This window comes from Candoia aspera, chromosome 5 (assembly GCF_035149785.1).
Source record: "Candoia aspera isolate rCanAsp1 chromosome 5, rCanAsp1.hap2, whole genome shotgun sequence".
Lineage (NCBI taxonomy): Eukaryota > Metazoa > Chordata > Lepidosauria > Squamata > Boidae > Candoia > Candoia aspera.
This window is the reverse complement of record NC_086157.1, coordinates 99,292,354-99,315,062: the sequence shown is the minus strand read 5'-3', so window position 1 is coordinate 99,315,062 and position 22,709 is coordinate 99,292,354. Positions and strand designations below refer to the sequence as shown.

At 38.4% G+C, this 22,709-nt stretch overlaps 1 protein-coding gene across 1 annotated transcript in view; it reads right to left on the bottom strand.

The window, feature by feature from the left end:
- The window catches only part of GUCY1A2 (guanylate cyclase 1 soluble subunit alpha 2), a 174,883-nt gene that overhangs the window by 20,023 nt on the left and 132,151 nt on the right, over positions 1-22,709 (bottom strand). The window lies entirely within an intron of this gene.

Here is a 22,709-nt window from a genome sequence, read left to right as displayed (position 1 = left end):
AAAGGTATGTTCCACTGTGGTAAATAGTTTGGTAAATTTCTGAATCTCTTATCTTGCTATGTTTCATCAATACAACTGCAAGAAATTTGGTGGCCAAGTTTAGAATATTTGATTCACCAGCTATTATTTATAAACTTAGCAGAATCATCCAGGTATTTGTTCATTCAGATATTTGTTCAAAAGCATAATTCAGGAACGGTGATCTGAGATTTTCAGGTACATAACTCTATCTGTGTGAGTGGTAGGGTGGACAGGAATAGAGAAAATCCCTTGCTTAAGAGAGCTTTTGAAATATTTTTAACCCAACGATCTGAAAGAGCACTTGATATTTTCACAGAAGCTCACAACAGGCAGATTTTAAAAAGGAATTTCAGCCTATCGGCCAGTTGATTTCAAGGGCTGCAGCTGCAGAAATGTAAGAATGCAATAGCATGAAAATAATATAACAAATGAGGGAGAAGGCATCATATTGTAATTCACACTATTGATTCAATTTGAAACATGGTCAGTCTGGATGGTAGCAATATTTTCTACCAAGACTGGGACCCTTTTTTGAAAAATCTAATTTTCTTGAATTACCACTGGGATATCACATCATCAGTACTGCACTGCAACTCAAAAATCATCAAATTGGAAGAGCTATTTTTCTCCATTTTATTCTCATTTAAAGAGGAGCTATTCATATTGCTATGCTTTTTGCAGCTTCTCCTGAAACAAGAACCCTGGAGCATCTTGTAACTGTCAGGCATGAAAGTATATTACATGCACTATAAAAACTGGAACTCCATTACAACTTTTTCAGCATAAAGAGGAATTATATTTTGGATATGTTTCAACAGCCATAGTTTATCTGCACAGGAAATAGTCTTCAGGAATAGGAAATATCTTCCTTGCTTAAACTACTACTGAGTCTGAGAGCAATCATTTGTCTCTCGTGCTAAAACATTTTCATCCCCGTTGGCCATGCTCACAACTCTATCTTCGCTGGCAGGCTCAAACTTCACAACTTGGACCTTTCTGAAAACAGAGGGGAGGAGCTTCATACAAAAGAGGGCAGTCCATTTCATGACTGAGCCATCCCAGTAAAATAAAGCAAAAAAGGAAATCAGCTCCAACAATTTTTTTTAAAAAGGAAAAACTGGAACAAAATGAATGTAAATTTACCAAGTTAAATGTCAATGTTAAAATAGATCAGTTGTCTAATAATGAAAGAAGGAGTTAAGAAATGAAAGTAATTCTTGCCTATCACAACTGTATCGTTCAAACAGAAAGATGTTATCTACCCAACATTTATCTCCTGTGTAAATTCTAATTCGCTGGGACAGGACAGAAGCAATCTGCACTGAACCAGAACAAATATGTTGTAGACCAGATCACAAACAAACATGGTTGAGAAGCTGCTATGTAGGTCAAGATGTTCAAACAAATCCTCTGTGCCTTATAAAGTGCAAGAAGGCATTCTGGGCTGGGGTAGCCTTAGATTAAACAGCTTGGTGAATGTTCAATAGCTGACTCCCTTCCCGCCCTCCCGCCCTCCATTCCTTCCTTTTCACACTCAACAGAACACTATTTCAGCACTATCTCAGACCAGTCCTACAGAAACATTTAGTGCATCTTGAACCAAATGTCTTTTAGCACAAATATTTCTTAGCAAATTAGTATTAACAGATCAGTATTAAGAACCATATGTCTTAAACCAAATAAGTATCTAAGCCAATTAAGTTTAAATCAGCAACCAAATCAAATCAGCTCTAAACAAAAGGTCTGTTTAATCTCCAGTTTGAAGCCAGAATTCAGCAGTAGGCCTTTTTTTCTTTTAGTTAGACCAGACTGCTACTTGAGCAGAATGAACATGATGGATTTTGTATCTCCGGGTGAAGACAATGGTCAACTGGTTTCCGAACTGTTTTCAGTCAAACATTTATAATGGAATAGCCACAGATAATTTAAATTTTACAGGAAGTCCTACTTTATCAGCATTGCTTCCATTTTTTTTTCCACAAAAGAGAACATACCTTTTTTCAAGAAAGCAAAACTATGGAAATCTGCCACAATTTCTATAGCACTGATTTTTAAAAAAGATGGAGGAGCAGTAGTAAAAGAATCTACAGCAATGGATGCCCTATTGGGCAAATTAACTATCACAGCTCAGCACAATCTTTACAGCACGTACCAGTTTTATAATCCATTTATTTTACCTTTTGAATAGCAATACAGATATCAACTAAATTAAACTATGTTATGGTTTCTAATGTATACAGAAACTCTCTTTATATTTGTTGCCCTTACAGTAAAGTAGCAGTGAGCAGTATATCTTTTACAAATATTTTTATTTTTTAATATTCTTTTACCCTTATATTCCAATAATGCTACTTTAGAAGATTATAGAATTAAACAGAGCTTTATACCCTGATATACTAATTTTTAAAAAAGACGAGCTATCTACCCTGCGGTATCTGCAAAAAGCCAACAATTCCACGATTCTATGAAACTATGATGCCAAAAAGAAAACATGTGCAGAGTGACATACATCACTCCTTAATTAGAGTTTATTCCAAGTATTCCATTTAGAAAAGCATAAAGGTTACAATTTACCAGATGAAAGAAAACAAAATATAGAATAAATTTTGGTAAAAATAAAATAAGCAGCCATGTCTAAATGATCAATGGAATTGATGGTGATTAATTTTACAGACAATAAAACAAAATTGGGCCATATTCAAAGAAACTGAATCATGCTGGTCAGCTAATAATGACTGAACATAAAATAAATCTGTATCACCATAAGATGTAGTTAATAAAGGGATTATAAAGCATAGCTGTACATCTTTACAGAATGAACAAAAAATATTAATGATACATGTGTCATATCTTCTACCACCCCTTTACCACAAGGACAAAGTCTGGAAGAATAGAGAATTTTCCTAAACTTTCTATCAGCTGTTGGCAGTGCATTAAAATGAGCTTTGGTTAATGCTCTCCTACATTTGGGAATAGTTACTGTATCCAATTTAGGTAACTTGCTAATCTAAAATAAGGAGATCTACTACTCAAAAACAAATTTCTAGGAAGAGCCAACAAATCTAACTACCTTTCTATATCCAACATTATGATCTGACATCTCATGCAAATATATGTTCATGGTATTTCCATGATGATATAGTCACACACATTTTGTCATTGGCCTGCTTTTGTTCCTCCCCAAGTAGACGTGCATGTAGCTACACACATATATATCTTACACACACACACACACATACAAAAACACTGTATATACACTGTATATATGCACAGAGACATACAGTATTATCTTCTAGGGGGTAACTTTGAAAACTGTTCAGAATGTACAGCTGCTGCTGGTGGCTGATTATAGCTGGTTTCATTTTTAGACCCAATTCAAAATGTTGGCTATATCATATATCATATATCATATATTTTATTTTATTTTATTATCTCGCCTTTATCATTTTTATAAATAACTCAAGGCGGGGAACATACCTAATATTCCTTCCTCCTCCTATTTTCCCCACAACAACCACCCTGTGAGGTGAGTTGGGCTGAGAGAGAGTGACTGGCCCAAGGTCACCCAGCTGGCTTTCATCCCTAAGGCAGGACTAGAACCCTCAGGCTCCTGGTTTATACAACTTTAAATAAGTTAGGACAAATTACCTAAAAACTGCATGCAATGTGTCTCAAATATAGTCTTTTTTAAATCAAGTTCAACTTCTGGTGACTTTACGGACACATCCATGTAATTTGCTTGGCAGAATATGAAAGTGCTTTCCTGCTGTTTTCTTCCCAGTTGGGTTTTTTTCAATCTCCCAATGTAGTCTTTAGTTCTGGGATTACCATTTCAAATGCTAGTTAAATCCAATCCTGTTTAGCTTTTGAAGATCAGATGAGCTCTACTTGGTGATGCCACCTAGCTGGGATGTACCGTGTAAGTCTTCCCAAAACTTCCAGAATACACTCTTTTCTCAATTTCACCAATTTATGAAGTATATTTGGATGAAACCTGAGAAAGGGCCTGAAGTTCCTTCCTTGATTTGCTTTGCCATTGTTTTAACATCCTTTTATTACCAAGCAAAGGCATTTACAAACTGACTTGTTTGATTAGAGAAAGGACGATAAGTACATTTATTGGTGACTGGAAACCCCTTACAGACTTTTTGTGTGCAAATGAAAAAAAATGAACTTTTGATTTATGGTTTTGTTGATTAGGCAGGGTAGATTATAGAAAGAAGAGAATTCTGCTGTGAAGAATATAGGAAGCTACTTCTTTATACTTTTATATCTTTCTTTATATCTTTCTCTCTTTTTTCCTCTATTCTATTTTCTTTTCTTATCGAACTTTTAGCTTTTTCTGTTATTTCTACCTTTCTTTTTCATTTTGTCTATTCTAATTTAGTTTGTATTACTTATTATTATTCTTAAAACTTTTAATAAAAATTATGTATTAAAAAAATTACCAAGCAAAGGCATTTATATTCAGACAAGGATTATCTGCCTGCCATTTTATGGCTTATTTTTTCACAATGTAATTTTAGGGTTTTTTTTTTAAAAAAAACTGCTTGCTATCTTTTATAAATGCTTATTTTTATTATATTCACAGTACTGTTAACTACCTTGATAGCCAGTGGTAGAAAAGAATATAAATTTTAATAATAAATACACTGAAGTGATGTTGGTTCTACTTTAGATGATAAGAGAAGTTTGGAAATTGTATGAACAAAACTGGAAAACAAATTCCTATTCCAGATTATCTACTTTTTAAACAGTACCATTTTAATGAGGCTGAGGAAAGCTGAACTGCTAATGTAGTAACAAAAACCGTAAAAATGATTTATCTTGAAATCACTTAATGTGCTTTTATTCCAATAAAGTAGACGTATTGTTTATTTTGAGAACAGCCTCACCAAATGGGGAAGAGTGAGACTGGAAATGTTAATAGGATGCAAAAGACATAATACAGAGTCCTGATTAATTTAAAAAAAAATCCATTAGACTGGGACAAGATTTTTTTTTTTGACATTTAAGAGAATGAATACATGTGTAATAAAACATTCTGCATTCTTATAAAGTGTACAACATAAGCAAGGAAGTTGTTTAAAATAGCCAAATTTGAACTGAAAGATTGCTAGTGCTAACTTGGTCAGGCTTATAAATACTTATTTCCTTTTTAAAACCATTTTAAAAACCATTAGTAATTGCAGAAAAGAGGTTCACTACAGTAGCCTTTTACTTCCAGCTGGCCATACCTATTCCAGAATGCCTGGAGGACCTTTCCTATTAAAATTGATGGAAAAGTCTTTGTAAGAAGTGCAAACTCAGCCCTCCTTGAACAATTACTACGGTACGTGATACAGAAGTCTAAGATGGTATCACAAAAATATGAATCAGTACACCGAAGATCAGAGCAATATTACTGTAGCACAATTGACTGATTATGTGCCATCAAGTTGTTTTTGACTCCTAGTGACCACATACATAGATTTTCTCCATGATGATCTGTCCCTAACCTGATCTTTCAAGTCTTCCAATGTTGAACCCATCGCCACTGTAACTGAGTCCATCCCCCTTGCTGCTGGTTGTCCTCTTTTTCTCTTTCTTTCCACCTTTCCCAGCATTAGAGGTTTTTCCAGAGAGCTGGGTCTTCGCATAATGTGCCCAAAGTAGGATAACTCTAAAACAAGAGGTTGTTGTTTATTCGTTTAGTCGCTTCCGACTCTTCGTGACTTCATGGACCAGCCCATGCCAGAGCTTCCTGTTGGTCGTCAACACCCCCAGCTCCCCCAGGGACGAGTCCGTCACCTCTAGAATATCATCCATCCACCTTGCCCTTGGTCGGCCCCTCTTCCTTTTGCCCTCCACTCTCCCTAGCATCAGCATCTTCTCCAGGGTGTCCTGTCTTCTCATTATGTGGCCAAAGTATTTCAGTTTGGCCTTTCGTATCATTCCCTCAAGTGAGCAGTCTGGCTTTATTTCCTGGAGGATGGACTGGTTGGATCTTCTTGCAGTCCAAGGCACTCTCAGAATTTTCCTCCAACACCACAGTTCCAAAGCATCGATCTTCCTTCTCTCAGCCTTCCTTATGGTCCAGCTCTCGCAGCCATACGTTACTACAGGGAACACCATTGCTTTAACTATGTGGACCTTTGTTGTCAGTGTGATGTCTCTGCTCTTAACTATTTTATCGAGATTTGTCATTGCTCTTCTCCCAAGGATTAAGTGTCTTCTGATTTCCTGACTGCAGTCAGCATCTGCAGTAATCTTTGCACCTAGGAATACAAAGTCTTTCACTGCTTCTACATTTTCTCCCTCTATTTGCCAGTTATCAAGCTGGTTGCCATAATCTTGGTTTTTTTGAGGTTTAGCTGCAAACCAGCTTTTGCACTTTATTCTTTCACCTTCATCATAAGGCTCCTCAGTTCCTCTTCACTTTCAGCCATCAAAGTGGTATCATCTGCATATCTGAGATTGTTAATGTTTCTTCCAGAGATTTTAACTCCAGCCTTGGATTCCTCAAGGCCAGCTTGTCGCATGATGTGTTCTGCATACAAGTTGAATAGGTAGGGTGAGAGTATACAGCCCTGCCGTACTCCTTTCCCAATCCTAAACCAGTCTGTTGTTCCGTGGTCTGTTCTTACTGTTGCTACTTGGTCCTTATACAGATTCTTCAGGAGGCATACAAGATGACTTGGTATCCCCATACCACTAAGAACTTGCCACAATTTGTTATGGTCCACACAGTCAAAGGCTTTAGAATAGTCAATAAAACAGAAATAGATGTTTTTCTGAAACTCCCTGGCTTTTTCCATTATCCAGCGGATATTGGCAATTTGGTCTCTAGTTCCTCTGCCTTTTCTAAACCCAGCTTGTACATCTGGCAATTCTCGCTCCATGAACTGCTGAAGTCTACCTTGCAGGATCTTGAGCATTACCTTACTGGCATGTAAAATGAGTGCCACTGTTCGATAGTTTGAACATTCTTTAGTGTTTCCCTTTTTTGGTATGGGGATATAAGTTGATTTTTTCCAGTCTGATGGCCATTCTTGTGTTTTCCAAATTTGCTGGCATATAGCATGCATTACCTTGACAGCATCATCTTGCAAGACTTTGAACAGTTCAGCTGGGATGCCGTCATCTCCTGCTGCCTTGTTATTAGCAATGCTTCTTAAGGCCCACTCAACCTCACTCTTCAGGATGTCAAATTATTTAAATTATTTTTAAAACAAGAGGGCATCGTTTTAAATAATCTTATTAAGCAGAAGGAGGATGGAAGTACCTAATTGGAAATGTGCTAATGGGCACCTTTGTTTTGCCATATAGTTCAATTTTAAAAAAGTTTTGGGCAGAAGTAAATTTTGAAGTGAAATTTGCTCCCCGAAAAACATAGCTGCACATCATTCACACACACCCCACACACACCTACACACACAAAACATATATTATTGCTTCAATCTAGGTCAAGATAGTGTTACATGGGATTGTCAGGTAGCTTACTGTCCATATGCTGACCAGACTAGGACTTGCTTAGGTTTACTAGACTACCTCCATCAAGCACCTTCAGATGAAGGCAGAATTAACAAAGATTACTGTTAAATGTAGTACTAAACAAGGAAAAGGGCATTCCCATAGCTGGCCAATTTGCAATTTGTGAACTGCAGTCGCGCTGTAGAGAATGGGCATAGGACTGCTACAAGCTTATTCACTCCAGCATTCCACTGCAAACCTACAATTTAAAAGTATGTTGAAGTGAAACATGTTGAATCCATTTTGGCAAAAGCAAGCCCAATAAAAATTCTTTGCAAAAGCTTGCATCATTACCAGAGATAATGACAATTATCTCTGCATCATTACCAAAGATAAGAAAAGAAGCCAATCTATTAAATATTTAATTAAATCACCTGCAAACTCAGGCGAAACAGCTGCGACTGCACATATGTTGAGTTCCAGCACTACTAAAGGATTCCCCAACAGTTAAACTTTCTAATCAATTTGTTTCCACATCAGATGTGAGTCAGCTAATTGCTGGAAATTGCCAGCCTGGGGCGGGGGGGGGGGGGGTCTATTTTTGTACCAAGAAAGAAAGGAAGAACTCTTTTTCTGATGAAAACAGTGTCACTCTGAAAAGACTCAAGGAGACCAAGATGCCTCCTAAACTACAGGAAAGGAAGGGAATATAATTAAATCAGATAAAAACAATTTTAGTGGGACTTAAAACTGTGAACTGAAGCTCATGAATGACCCTGAAGCACTTTCTAGTGGTTTCCAAGATTACAGTGAAGATCAGGAGGATAAAATACTCAAGGTTCTTTTCAGTTTCTGATTACAAACAGAAAATTCAAGAATTTTAAACTGAAAAGGCAGCTTGGACCTTCAGAAATACTAATTCTGTGTACAGTTTACCCTTGTAAATGGGTACAGGTAGTCCTAGGGATACATCTATTTGTTCAGCGACCTTTCAAAGTTACGATGGCACTAAATGAGGACCTTACAACCGGTCCTCGAAGTTGCGGCCACAGTGTCCCCACAGTCACATGATTGTGATTTGGGCGCTTGGCAACCGGCTTGCACTTACAATGGTTGCAGCATCCTGCAGTCACTGATTGCCATTTGCAATCTTCCCTACCAGCTTCCCACAAGCAAAGTCAATGGGGAAGCCAGCAGGAGGTTGCAAGCTGCTTTCACAAGTCACTCCCACTGCTTTTTCTCCCGGGAGCCCCCAGGTGGCAGGGGGATCTTGTACTCCATAGCACCTGCCTGCACTCGTGCCTGCCCACACTCTATAATGCCCGCCCATATTCACGCCCACCTGCACTTGTGCCCACCCATAACACTTGCCCATCCATCTGTCACACCCATCCACACGCATGCCTGCACTTGGACCTACCTGCACTTGTGCCTTCCCTCAGGACCCACCTGCCTGCCTGCACTCATGCCCACCTGCACGCCCACCTGCAGTACTCGCCCCCACCCATACTCACACCTGCTGGTAGCACTCACCCTCATGCCCTCCTGCACTTGTACCCACCTGTTCTTGCACCTGCTTGTAGAACCCACCCATGCACTCACCCATAGCACCCACCCACCCACCCACCCACATGCCCACCTACCTGCCCATAGCACCAAGCTGCCTTCCTGAATTTGTGCCCACCCATGCACCCACCTGAATGTGCACCTGCCTGTACTACCCAACCACACACCCAAGCCCACTTGTGACCACCCACACTCCATAGCACTCACATGCCACAAGCAGAAGCACTTGTGAGCCACCTAAGAAGGAAAGGCTTGTTGTGACTGTGACCTGTGACTTTCTGCCGGCTTCCCCATTGACTTTGCTTGTTGGAAGCCGGCAGGAAGTCGTAAGTTGTGGTCACGTGTGATCCTCACTTAACAACCCACAGTCCTCATTTCACAACAGGAATGGGGACTGCCATTGCTAAGTGATGCAGTCATGTGATGTCACGCTTTAAGACCACATTTCGTGGCAACAGAAATTGTGGTCCCAGTTACCGTCAAAACCCGAGGACTACCCATATAGCTTTGTTGGACTGGAGACAGAGGTCAGATGAAGTGACTGAGGCTTTCAAAGGTTCTCCCATCTAGGAGGAGCAAGATAATTTGGTGATCCATAAAATACAAGCAAACAAAGCTCATCAGCTTTATGGTGACCTTTTAGTATACAGTTTTAACAACCACTGTTGTTAAACAAACAAACAAACAAACCTGAAGTAGCAAGAGAAGAAAACATCCTATGGCTTTCAGGATGTATGGAAAAATTCTGGGAAGTAGCATGAATCCAGTTAGCTCTATCCTAGTTCCCAAGGAAAGGACAGAGTTTTGGCTAGTCATAAATAATCAATCCGCTATCTCCCAGTGACTGCCTTAAGATGATCTAACACATGAATAAGGCTTAAAGATGAATACATCTGCTCACAAATGCCGTCTTCTCCTTCCTCTCCCATATTTGTTGGAGAACAGCCATCCTTATCTTGTTTCAAATTTATAATTTACTCTGTGGAATACTTCTACATTACTAAGAGAGCATCCCCTTGTTTAAGCAAAAATAACTAATCACTGCTGGATACGTCATGGTAGTCCTTTGGGTTCAAAGAAGACACGCTGTTGTGCAGTTCATCTGTGGACATGGAGGTGGCTCTGCAGTCCCAGTCCAGAAGTGCAGTGTCTAGCACAATGGGGCCAGTGGGAGTCCATTGTTGCAGTAACTGTGGGTGTGATTCTGTTATCCAATCCAATCATTTACAGAAAAGAACTTATTTCTATAGACAAAGCAAAACTAAATGGAATACTTATGATTCAATCAATTGCTCCAACAGGAAGGAGATTTCAGTCTGAAACATGCTTATTTTATTTTCTCCCCAATGGATACAAAACTGGTTTCTTAATACTGGTAATTTAGATTTATTCACATGGTCCAATTTTCTTCACATGTGCTGGTGCATCATTCCACCTTTCAAGGCAGTCTGTCTTTTAAATAAATAGATGATAAATCCAGTGCTATCCTGTCTCTAGCTCAACACAGAGCATTCGGATAAAAGAGTCTGTCTCTTGCAGTCTGAAATTGCAAAATGCAGAAAGAGATACAGCATGGGATTCTGCTGATTATATCTTGTCTTGTACAGAACTTGTATATAAACAGCCTTCCTATTGCTACTAATAGAGCTGACTAAGGAAACATATGAAGGGAATAAGACAGACCATTGCACAAAGTATGATGTATGTAGCTGAAATTACTGTGCATTCCTACAAGAGGAAGAGGGAAAAAAGCTTTTTTTCAACATGAGCTTTAAATATCTTGTATCTCTTTTCTTATCTGACCCTCTGTTGCTTGGCAGCATATAATTAATTTTCTTATTTAGCAGACTAGAATGTACAATTTTTTTTCCAGTCTGAAGACCTCATGTTTAGCCGTTTAGCGAAATGCTAGGGGGATACACAACAAAAACCAACGGGGCAAGGTCAGAAACAAAAATTTGGTCCAACAAAAAATAAATTAATACAATTCCCCCTTGTGCATTTAATAATTTTCATATTCTGTTACTTAAAAATTAAAATTTAATGGCAAATTTTGGAGGTACTCTGAGAACTGTCTGCATAGCAATTTCAGAAATATCCAGACAAATACATTACAAAATACTCCATTGTAACTGTGCACCTGAATCAAATTCATACAAGTTCTTTATTGCATGACCTGGCATTCAAGGTCCTGATTACGACTTTTAACGTAAAAAATAACTACCTGGTCCTCCGAAGGATTGTCCCCTCCCATGTAAATCTGGGCTTATAAATCAGCTGCTATAAGTGATGACAGTGTACAAAAGGACAATTTTAGTGGTTTCAGTCTGTTTGCAGAATGCAGTGACTCAGACAGACCCACTAGCAAGTGAAAGTATTTACTTTTAATTATTTAATGAAGGATGATCGTTTTTATGCTTTGTAAATATTGTAAGTCACTCTGAGCAGAAAGTTTTTAATGCAGAATAAGTACATTATGTCATGCAAAGCCTAAAACACCTATTGTAACCTTTCCCCTACAAATGCAATAAAAAAAAAGAGTGATGTACCAAGATATTTTGCTGCCATGACCTTGGGAAACTCTGGGGGCTGCAAAAAAGGGCCAAGGGATGGGGAAATAGACTGTAAAGGCCAAGCAGCTGCATTTGCACAACATAGCTTGGTTAATGTGTAGATTAGCATACTGTGATAGCCTCATTGGTTTAGGTACACTGTGGTTCAAGGTATTGTTCAAACTAAGAATACGGGTTAATGTAGTAACCAGGTAAAAACATGTCACATACATAAAGCTATGTTGTCTATTAGACAAGTTTCCAGGGTTTTTCCCTTTTCAAATATAATATTACATAATAAACTGTTTGCTTCAAATATATTAACCGCCCAGAGTCCCCCTTTTTGTGGGAGATGGGCAGTAATAGAAGTTTGAAAAATAAATAAATAAAATAAATACATATATGGTTTGCCCAAATTTGTATAACACTGAAAGATGAACTTGATTGCTATTATTTTATTGGTACAGCTATTATTTTACAGTATTATTATTCTTTGTTTAATAAAGTGCAAAAAATTAATATATTGGTTTACCTTATGTCAGGTGTAAAAGAATTTATTCCACCTCCACCCACCAGTTAAGCTACTGACTCTACCCTGTGCTGATTATATCAACAGATTCTTGCCACAGTAGTGAGCACAGCAATTCAATGATGCAAAAATGCCAACACATAAAGGTTTCATAATGAAAATCTCACCCTTCCATTCTTGCATCCTTGCATCTGATGCAAATATATACAGTACGTTGCAATATTTATGTCATGGCAACATGATACATATTACTCTGCTTGCCCTCCTTCCCAAACCCTGTGGATGCCATTGTTGTGCCACACCTCCTGGCCAAGAATGCTTCTAAGCCAATCTGATCCACCTAGGGAGTCTTTGGAATATAAAGGTAAATTTTGATTGGTAGAAAAGTTGTTCCTGATAGAAGACTAGAAGAATGGCTGGGAGCAAGATCTCCAGTTGCCCTTGGGTAAAAGCTGGGACAGTGATTTGATGATAGTTGCCCATCAGACACGCTCAAAATTCCAAAGTCGAATCATTAGGCCCAGAATGATATCCTAATCCTTAAGAGACAGAAGGCTTCATACAGAATAGAGATGTAACATTACCTGGTTCTTATGGGTACTCTGTGTGTGTTTGTTTGTTTGTTTTCCTCTCAGATAACACTCTAATGAGTTGTGTTAAATAGACTTGCTAGGAGTAAAAGGTTGCCTTAGCATCCAACAAGTTAGGTACAAACAATTCAATATTTTCTGACTGATTGCTTAAGAGGGGAAGAAAAAGTAGGTCTCAGGAACAATTTTATCCTCACTCCAGGGTTCAATGTAATGACCTGAATAAACTGAAAGATTCCTACTGGCTTCCACGACACCACTTTGGGTGAAAATGGAAAGTGCGTTACAGAGCTGGCTGCAATTCACACCAAAGCAGGTTTTGTTCCAGATAATGGTTAGATGAGTGCCTGTCACGAAACAATATTATTCTCATGGTGCTACTAAAGATGCTCCTTAATTAACAGAACCCTTGAATTTTGCACAATAGAATACAAGGCAGTAATTTCTTATTTAATGCTACAGCCATCTTCAATACAGCATACCATATACGGAAGTCAAGCACAATATATTTCTGTTACTATTCATTATCTATTTATGGTATAACTATCCCCCATGCAAAAACACACTCTAACCAAAATAAGAAGAAGGACATTCATGCAAATGTTAAAGCCCATAAGGAAACATCATTGGCCAAAATTTATTTATTTATTATTCAAATTTCTATTACTGCCCATCTCCCCCCAAAGAGGGGGACTCTGGGCAGTAATAAAAAATAAAACAAGGAGAGAGGTGCTATTATTCAAATAGATACTGGAATATAAAAGGTATTTACAAGCCCATCTAAAAGCTTTTGTCATTCTTGATAAGGGATCTGCCTGGATCATGCTTGGTACAGCATTTCTTTCCAAAGTCTTGTTTAAATAGTGCTATTCTTCCAACAAAAAATTTGCAAGGCTCATAACTGATTCCCTTCAATCTACAATAGAGTGCTCTATCATTCTCTTTATTCTGTAAAGGCTGCAGGTGGAAGTGACAGCAATGTTATCAGGGGGGTGGGACTAGTTTTTTTTTTCTCACCGTTTTCATTGGGGAGGATTGTATATGTGGTAATCCAGAGGTCAGATGAGGTTATTCCCCCCCTTAAAAAAAAAAAACCTACACTCTCCCTTCACAACCATTTACTTCTTCCAAGCACCACTCAGCACACTGTTGATCTGTTTATCCACCTCCTTTTATAGCTTTGTCAGCCAGCCCCCCTTTAGTTTACTGGATGTTATTATTTCTTCTGGTAGCAAGAGAAGTAAGTGTGAGCTTGTTAACCAGAATCCTATGCCAAAGGATTTCCAAAAGAAACACAATTTATTAAACATAACAGAAGTGAAGACAAACGAGATGGTAATAACTTCATATCCTTCAAAAGCCTTTCCTAGTTTTCTTTTATGTGTCAGAAGGCTAGATTCTTTGTGCTATGGTTTTGTTTGGTTTCTTTACAATGTCACTATAATCATACCCCGTTATTTCTGTGTCACTCAAGCTTTCTCTCAATCTTTTTCTTCCAAGATTAGATCAGCTCTCCTAAAACTCCAGGGGGATGGACTTCTTTTTCTGTCTTAGCTTCTAAGACTTGTCAAACTTCTTTAAAGTCAGAACTCTACTGCTCACTCTCCTCAAGCAGGAAACTTCATATTTCTCTTTTAAGCATTTTTCTCCCTACCAAGAGATTTGTCACTTCTCCTCCACTTGATCATTCACTGCTGATTGACTTCCCTAGAATCTTTCAACTGCCTCTCATTCAAAAGGGTTAAGCCTTCCTCACCTTAATGGCTCAAGTGGATTGTATACTTTTAACAACCAAATTTCCCCCCTATTGCTCAGAATCCCAACAATGGGGACTTATTTTCATACAAAAAAGTAGAAAATTGAACTATGTGTGATACTAATCAGAAGAACACAGTAGCTCTACCCAACAAAATGTATTCATGACTTAAGAGTCAAGTCTAATAAAAAGATTAATACTAAGACAAACCAAACAGCATATTTAAAACAAAGCCCTGTGATATGATAAAATGCATACAACCATGATTAAATTGAATTAAAATTAAAAAGTGTATTAACTGAGAAACTGTCAAGTTTAATGAGAATAGGATGGGATAACCAGGCCCTGCACTAATGCACTAATCAAACAAAAAGAACTTTAAGCTTCTTTCAATAGCCCTCACCTCAAACGTTCAAAGAGAAAAATAAGGAGGGAGGTGATAGCCATGTCTTAGGGCCAAACCCCTGAAAGCTTAGAACCTAGAGACAGTGACTCTGCAGCAAGGAACAGAAAAAAGGCCCTACTCAGAGGAATATAAAGATTGTAGGGAGAAATAAAAGCAAGAAGATATGGGAAGGTTGTGACTAAGAACTCTAAACTGGCCCCTGGCTTTAAGAGAGAGCCAGTAAAGAACCCTTTGAGGAAATAATAGCTGTATAATCTAGGTGTGCAACAACCAATATATATACTGCAGATTTCTCCCTCAGGAACCCCCCAGATCCTAAATCAAATCATCAAATGTAACTGTAGGATCAGTAATTTAGCTTAAAGTTAGCTGATCGTTAGTCAAGACACCAAGGGGATGGGAAGGATGATCAATCTGACACATGATATCTATCTTATCCATTTGCCGCTTAAGGGAATGGGAGAACATCCAAGAGGAAACATTAATAGGGCATTGTGCCATGGTTGACCAGCCATCATCATCACAGGCCACACAGGACTGACAGACCTGAGTATCATGAGTGTAACATGATACTGAAAGCCCTAATCACTCAAGAAAAAGGTATAAAAAGTAAACGGATTAGGACCAAGAACAGATTCCAGCACACATCAGCTATAAGGGGAAATTCCTACTAGAGGGATACAACCTATTTATTGAACCAGTTGATATTCAAGATGTGTACATTGTATAAACAGATTTAACACATGTAACACAACATATTTTCTACACTGTTTTCTAGTTTGTACGCTGGAACAAGCCTTCCTACTGTTATCTTCCATTTTAACATGCCATTTTTGTAGTGCATTTATTGTGCAATTTACCTTTTAGCTGGGACACGGTATTAGGAGAATGCACATCTTTGATTGATACATTCTTATCCATACTGTCAAGTTGCAGTGACAAGTTTCTGAAAGGTAGATGAGACTAAATGGACTTCTCACGACTTTAAACTAACAGAAAAAGGTTTTGTTGTTATTGCAATTCCATTTCCTTTAGTGCTGCAGCAGATGTTTTAGCTGCTGGCTTTGTTGCAGGCATGTCAGCTACATGCATAATTATTGCTTTCAAACTACTTAAAGAACCACAGGAACATTCTGGTCAAAAGTATATAAGAGATGCTTACTACTGGTGTTATTTTTCTCCTTATTTGTGTTTTTGAAAACCATTTAGGGCAAATATTGCAATGTTCTAGATCTGATGCATTCCATCTGAGCTAGCCGCCCAAATGAATTCCGCAAAAGCTTCTCATTCATACTTCTAATTCATATTCGAGCATTCCCCAAAATGTGTGTTATAGTTCAGAAGCACTTCCTGAGTGCATGATGTGGAGATTTATGAAAATGATGGCCATAGGGGAGTTCTTAAAATGGCTGCTATTGTGGGCACAGCTGGTCCCAAAACAGGAATTTTCTCATTACCCCTCTAGACACCTGGGATCCCAAGATGACTTCTGTCTTTTTTTTTCCTGGACAGATGGGTACACTTCCAAACAATGCACCAGGATGCAACAACCAATTATGGTTATTTTCTAAGAACGTCTGGGGAGGCTGGGGGCCAAGAGACATTTCTGTAAATAACATATTGTTTGCAGTTAAAAATCAGATGGGGCATGATGGGCACCAAAGGACAAGTCTGCAGACACTTTGGTGCCCCTGGACGCCATACGGGAGTCCTAGTGTTAGAATACTGTATTGGGAGGGAGAGAAAAAGATTGGCTCTGTACAGATCATAATATTAAGGGAAAATGAATTTAATTGTTTTCTTTTAGAAGTTGTTGCTGATTGGCTTGTCTTACACAGAATTGTCTCCATGACAACCTAGAGGCCATATGCCCTTTCCCAGAGCATTAATGAGGGCCATATGCTCACTCCAGAACAGTCTATATATTGTAAGGAAAGGCATTCAGAACTTTTTGGGGCAAATGAGATGCATTTGGAATCAGAGAATTTTTGGAAGTCTTAACAGTAAAGATGCTGGTGACTTCCAGGTACAAAGGTTTCTTGAATGTATGTTTGCATCCATCTATTATATACATCTATCATATAATAACTAATTTCAAAATATTTTCCCAAGAGCTCTATTCTTATGTTCCAGTTTTTAAAAGCATATATTCCATATTTGGTGAGTAGCATTTTTTTTTTTTTAAAAAAGGAGCTTCTTGAACTCCAGCTAGAGTTGGATGAGAGTATTTTCATCCAAAGGGGTTTGGTGACACAGAAATTACAATGCCCTTCCATGAATACTGTGATGCCAGTATCAGGATTCGAGGCAGAAATATATGAAATTCAATTATTTGTCAGAAAAATAGTGTTATTCAGCTGCACAAGATAAGAGACTGCGGATAACAACACAGTACACACAGAGTGAATGAATGGTAAACACTAAGGTTCTCAAGAAACAAGATCCTTCTACTTCCCAGAATGCTATGCTTGGGTTAACAAATGATCATCTGATCAAACAGATGATCATTTGTTATGAGAGCCAGTTTGGTCTAGTGGTTAAGGCAACGGGCTAGAATTCAGGAGACTGTGAGTCCCGCCTTAGGCATGAAAGCCAGCTGGGCGACTTTGGGCCAGTCCCTCTCTCTCAGCCCAACTCACCTCACAGGGTGGTTGTTGTGGGGAAAAGAGGAGGAGGAAGGAGTATTAGGTATGTTCCCCGCCTTGAGTTTTTTATAAAAATAATAAAGGCAGAATAGAAAATACAATACAATAAAATAAATAATAACTCTGATTTGAAGATGGACTTGCTGGTCATAGGATCCAATACTCTCTTGTATGAAGTTCTATAAAGATAAATTATCTATATTTGGTTAATGTCCTTTTACCCAAGGTAAAATCATTTTCCCCAAAACTAAAACATCAGTCTGCACCTTTAAGAGACCATCCTGATAAACACATTTAAACAATTATCCGACTTCAAAATAGTCGAAGCATTTACATATCTCAGAAAGCTTTTTTACACAGAAAGCTTTCCCCTTACAAGTCTCACAGTCAGCAGCCAGCCTTGATTCTTGGTCCCGATTTTCCAGGAACACAACCAGTTGTCTCTCTCCCATTGCGCCCGAAACTCTTCTTTCTTCAGAATCAAAGTTAACTCTCCACAGTCCAACTTTTCTCTCTTCACTTTTTGACTTGGAAACCTTAATCCTCATTTTCTTCCTTAAAGAAGGAGCACTACTCTCAAAGTAGTTTTCACTCTTGTCTTCTTTTTCAAGTTGTTGGTAGGCTTTAGACTCCACAAGTTCTAGGAGATGATCCAGGGCTTGGGTGACGTCAAGACAGAGGTTTTTAAAGATCGCCTTCATTGCTTCCACGTCTCTCCACGGTGTGTTATCAGGAGAAAAAAAGATGTGAACAAGAGCAGTTCTCACAGGAAAGCAGAGGCAGAAAGCTCAAAATTCCACTCCGCAGGTTCAACGAAGTAGATAAATCTTTTATAATCCTCAAAACATTAAGAAAATGGCAACAAAACAGCAAAAATCTTTAAATCCCAATATTAGAATTTAAATATTAAAAAAGCTAACTTTCCAAATTAATAAATTCCAAAAATAATGAAAATCACCAAGAGCTTCACATTTCTTCGTTGCAAAAGACCTCTCTTCGGTAACAAAAAAACAGCAACAACAACAAGAATAACAACAAAACCCTGGTGTTTTAGAAATGGGGTGGCAAGATTTAGTGTCCATTTAACAGCTTTGGTGCAGCCCCAAACGTGATGACAGCCATGCCTCCCACCATTCTCAATCACGGATTGATTGCAGGGACTCTGTTCCACGACCACCACCCCAGCAAGAAAATGCTGCTTGGAGAACACAAGGAATGATTTCCTGGATTGTCCTCACCCGGAGAATTCCTCAGGCTGCAGGGACTCAGCCCGCGCCCAGAAATGCTGCACCGTCAGTGCTGCTTAAGAAAGCAGTACCGCTCGGTCTGCCATTCCCTACAGGAAGCCCTTCAGGGATGTCTCTAGTACTGTATTAAATGGAATTAACTTTTGCTAGTATACATCCAAACTATGAATGATTAGAAATGAAAGACAGAACTTCTAGGAAAATTGTGGCTAGATGGTAACTACTTATTCAATATCATCCATTGCAATAGGCATAATACTATAAAACTGAACTAGCTTTATTATCTATTGATTTTTAAAAAATACAAAATTAAATTGGCTTAATTGTAATGTGGTGTATGGGAATTTGTTCTTGGGACCAGTTAGGAAGCTATGTTCAATCCCAAAATTAGCAGCTAGGCTCCTGACAGTGGTGGTGTCATAGGTGTGGGGTGTGTTTATGTGTGACAAAGCATGTGGTGTATTGTCATGACACAAACACTGTCCTTTACATATGTGGTCCTGCATCATTTTACATCTATGCTAAAATGGCTTCAGACTGCTATTAAGCCAGAATCAATGGGTTGGGGCAGTATACAACCTGAGAGAGGAAGAACCTGCTCTCCCTGCTGTACCTTGTGGATTGCCATCTGGTGGTGACACAGCAAGAAGACTTCTCCATGGTAGTAACTGACCTGTATAAAATCATTCATCCTATGACACACCAGTCCCCAAGGCTTATGTCTGTTAGGTACCTTTTAAAAACTTCCTTCTTATGTTAGCCTTCCCCAGGTACTACCTCCCTGAAACATCTCTCTTTCAATAGACTGGTTTTTCCCTCTGATGGTTTCTATTTTGAAATGTTTTTACAGTGTTGTCAACCACTTTGGGATTCTCTGTCATAAGAAGTGGCAAAGAAATCTTCTAAACACAAGAATAACTACAACCCATGAGCTACCAGGAGGCCAAACGCATCACCTGTCTTGTGAGGAGGAGAAACAGTGGCACAGCCACTCCCCTCATTGCTGATGCAGTACTAGTGAAGCCAAAGGCTCCTCCCTCCTCACAAAGGCCATTAGGACTCTCTGGGAAGGGTGGGGTGCCATCTACAGGGGGGAGGGTGCCTTCAAAAAATTTTCATCCCTCAACAGCCAGCTATCCATTATCATATTAATCATATACTGAAAGCTGAATTGTATTGTTTCCTCTTCCCTCCTCATTCCCAGAGGTGTCTTGGTCGAAATGATAAATGAGCACTGTACTGTGATGACACAAGCTGCACTCCTTTTGTACCTGCATGTGATGTCACAATGCTTGTACAAATGGGGCAAACCTACATTGTGATGGCGTGATATTCTTTCTTCATCATTGTCCTTCCTTTCGCCCCTCCATGGACTCCTCTGTCCATCCCCTTTTTCTTCTGGACACACAACTCCTAGGTTGCATCTACCAGACTTTAAGATCTTGGGAGGCAGTGATGCTCAGTGTCCCATGGTTGAGAGGGGGAAATTGTGTGGGAACGTGGTTTATTTTGCGTAATAGAACAGAAGAAAAACATAGTGAAATAAAAAAGAAGATAAGGAAATAAAGCAATACAACAACAACAATTATATATGTAAGGGCTTCTTATGTGCATCCATATTGATTTTTTTTTTTACACAACAGTTCCAAGAAAAGATAATCATGTTTCACTGTAATAATGCAGACATAATCCACATCATTAAACATATGATTCATAGGTCCCAAGTAATACTGGGTATTCAGTCCACGGAGTAATTGGAGCCATAAATGCATCTTTCCAATGTGGGCTAGTCTCTTAGTAATAAGATGGGCAATAAGAGGCCTTCTTCATTGTTGAACTAACTTCTGGAATGCCCTTCCTTGAAGATCAGGCTGGTGCAAGCATGACTTTATATATTTATCCTTATTAATTTCAAGGCTGCCCAACTCCATAATGACTCTGGGTGGCTTACAATTAAAAGATAAAAAAACAAAATATATCAGAAGAAAACGCAACTGACTAGAAAGCTAACTCAGTATCCAAAGAACCAAAGTCATATGGACTCCACAGTAATCCTATCTCAAGGCCTGGGAGCACAATCAAGTTTTTAATAGTTTCCTGAAATCAATAGGGTGAGAACTATGCAGATCTCTGGGGCATGTCAGTCAGAGAGGCATATTTCTCTGTGTGAGGTAATGATTTACTTTCACACTTGGGACTTAGTGTCTGCAGTCTGACCAGGCCTTTTGTCCTGCAGGTGTTCCTCTGCCAGTGTTTTTATTAGTGTTACTGTGAGTTTTAAATTAAGCTGTTATTTTATTGTTTTCTCTTGTTTATTTTATGGATTGTGACCCACCACAAGATCCTATAAATATTTCAAATAAACAACTGATGATGATAAAAAGTCTTTTTAGAATTCTAAACCTGACAGGAGGGACAGTTTGGCTTTTATTACCCCATGAGCACTCCTTGAAGCTTTCAGGCTGAACAGCAGATAAAATTGCTTTCGGTGAACAAACAGTGCATGGGACATAATAGGCAAAGACAGATTTTTTTTTTAAACATCTCTTTAGATTCCCCCACCTGGCAGTTGTTCAAAAAGCAGCCATTTATTTAGATCCTAAAATAGGATGGGGATGGGTGGATGGATGGATGGATGGAATATATATACCGTAAACAAGGAAGGGATAAAAAAGTAGGGTACAAATGAGCAAACAAGGGGTTTACAAATGTCATAGAGATTAGAAAAAAATAGCAAGTCTTAACAGTTTTAGCATAATAAAATTTTACAGAATTTCTAACATTTACATTCATATTCATATGATTAAATGAAAAAAAATCCATCTCATTTTCATTTAACCAGTTTAAAATGATTAAGTCATTTTTGAACCTTACAGCCAAGAATTACTATTCAAAATTAATTGAAATATGCATTGGATTACTGTCTTAATTACATTTATTTTGCTCTTCTTTAAGAGGAAAATTTGACCATAATGCAGCAATTATTTGTTTCACTACAAATACTTGTCAACATATATGTTTCTTTATTGGTCCAAAATCTTTCAAGTTTCATTGCCAAGGATATAAAAGTGTTTTAAAATTCTGCCGATGCTTTTATTTATAATGGGGAATACATTCAACCTCAGGCTACTAAATCATTCTGAAGCAGTTGTTTTTCATCCTGTCAAGGCCAAGGACCATCGTCTACCAAACCCCGCTGAACTGCCAGCTAATTCTAAGAACTTGCTGACCTGCATTTTTAAAAGGGCAAATTTAATTCTCATGCTGTATTCAAAAAACATTTTCTTTCTCTTAGCGTGAAAGATCACTCACTATATTATTTTTGGTAGAGGACTAAAGAAACCATCCTTTAAAAAGCACATCAACAATGATGAGAATAGCCAATTTTGAATAAACCAAAACTGTTTAGGCTCACAGTTCAACCAAAGTCAACTAAAAAAATCTATCCATGTAATAAAGCACTGAAGACCAGCTTCTGGGGGCCTCAATTCAAACTGCATCATAGGTTTACAAGACCGATATGGGTCAACATGGGGAAGGGGTCACAGCTCCCTGATTGAAAGAAGATTGTCATGTAAAATGTCCTGATTCAGATAGAGTCTAAAACCCCAAATTGTCAGCTAAGATTATATGACACTGTAAACTAAATTCTGAGTCATACTCTCACAAAGAATAAGAGTGAAGTTTAATCCAGGGAAAATGAAATTATGTGGTGGCAGAATTTGCTAATTTGGGGAGAACTGAAATGGTGTTGGAGCACTCAACAGCACCTGAAGAAATACAGGTGATACAAACAGCCAAGAGTGCCTTTCTTAACTTCACTTGGCACATCAGCTGCAACCTTATCTAGGGAAAGCAGAATTAGCCTGATGTACTAGATCTGTAATGTGATCTACAGGGATCTTCCCTTGAAAGCACTCCTGATTGAAATTCAGCTGGTGCAGA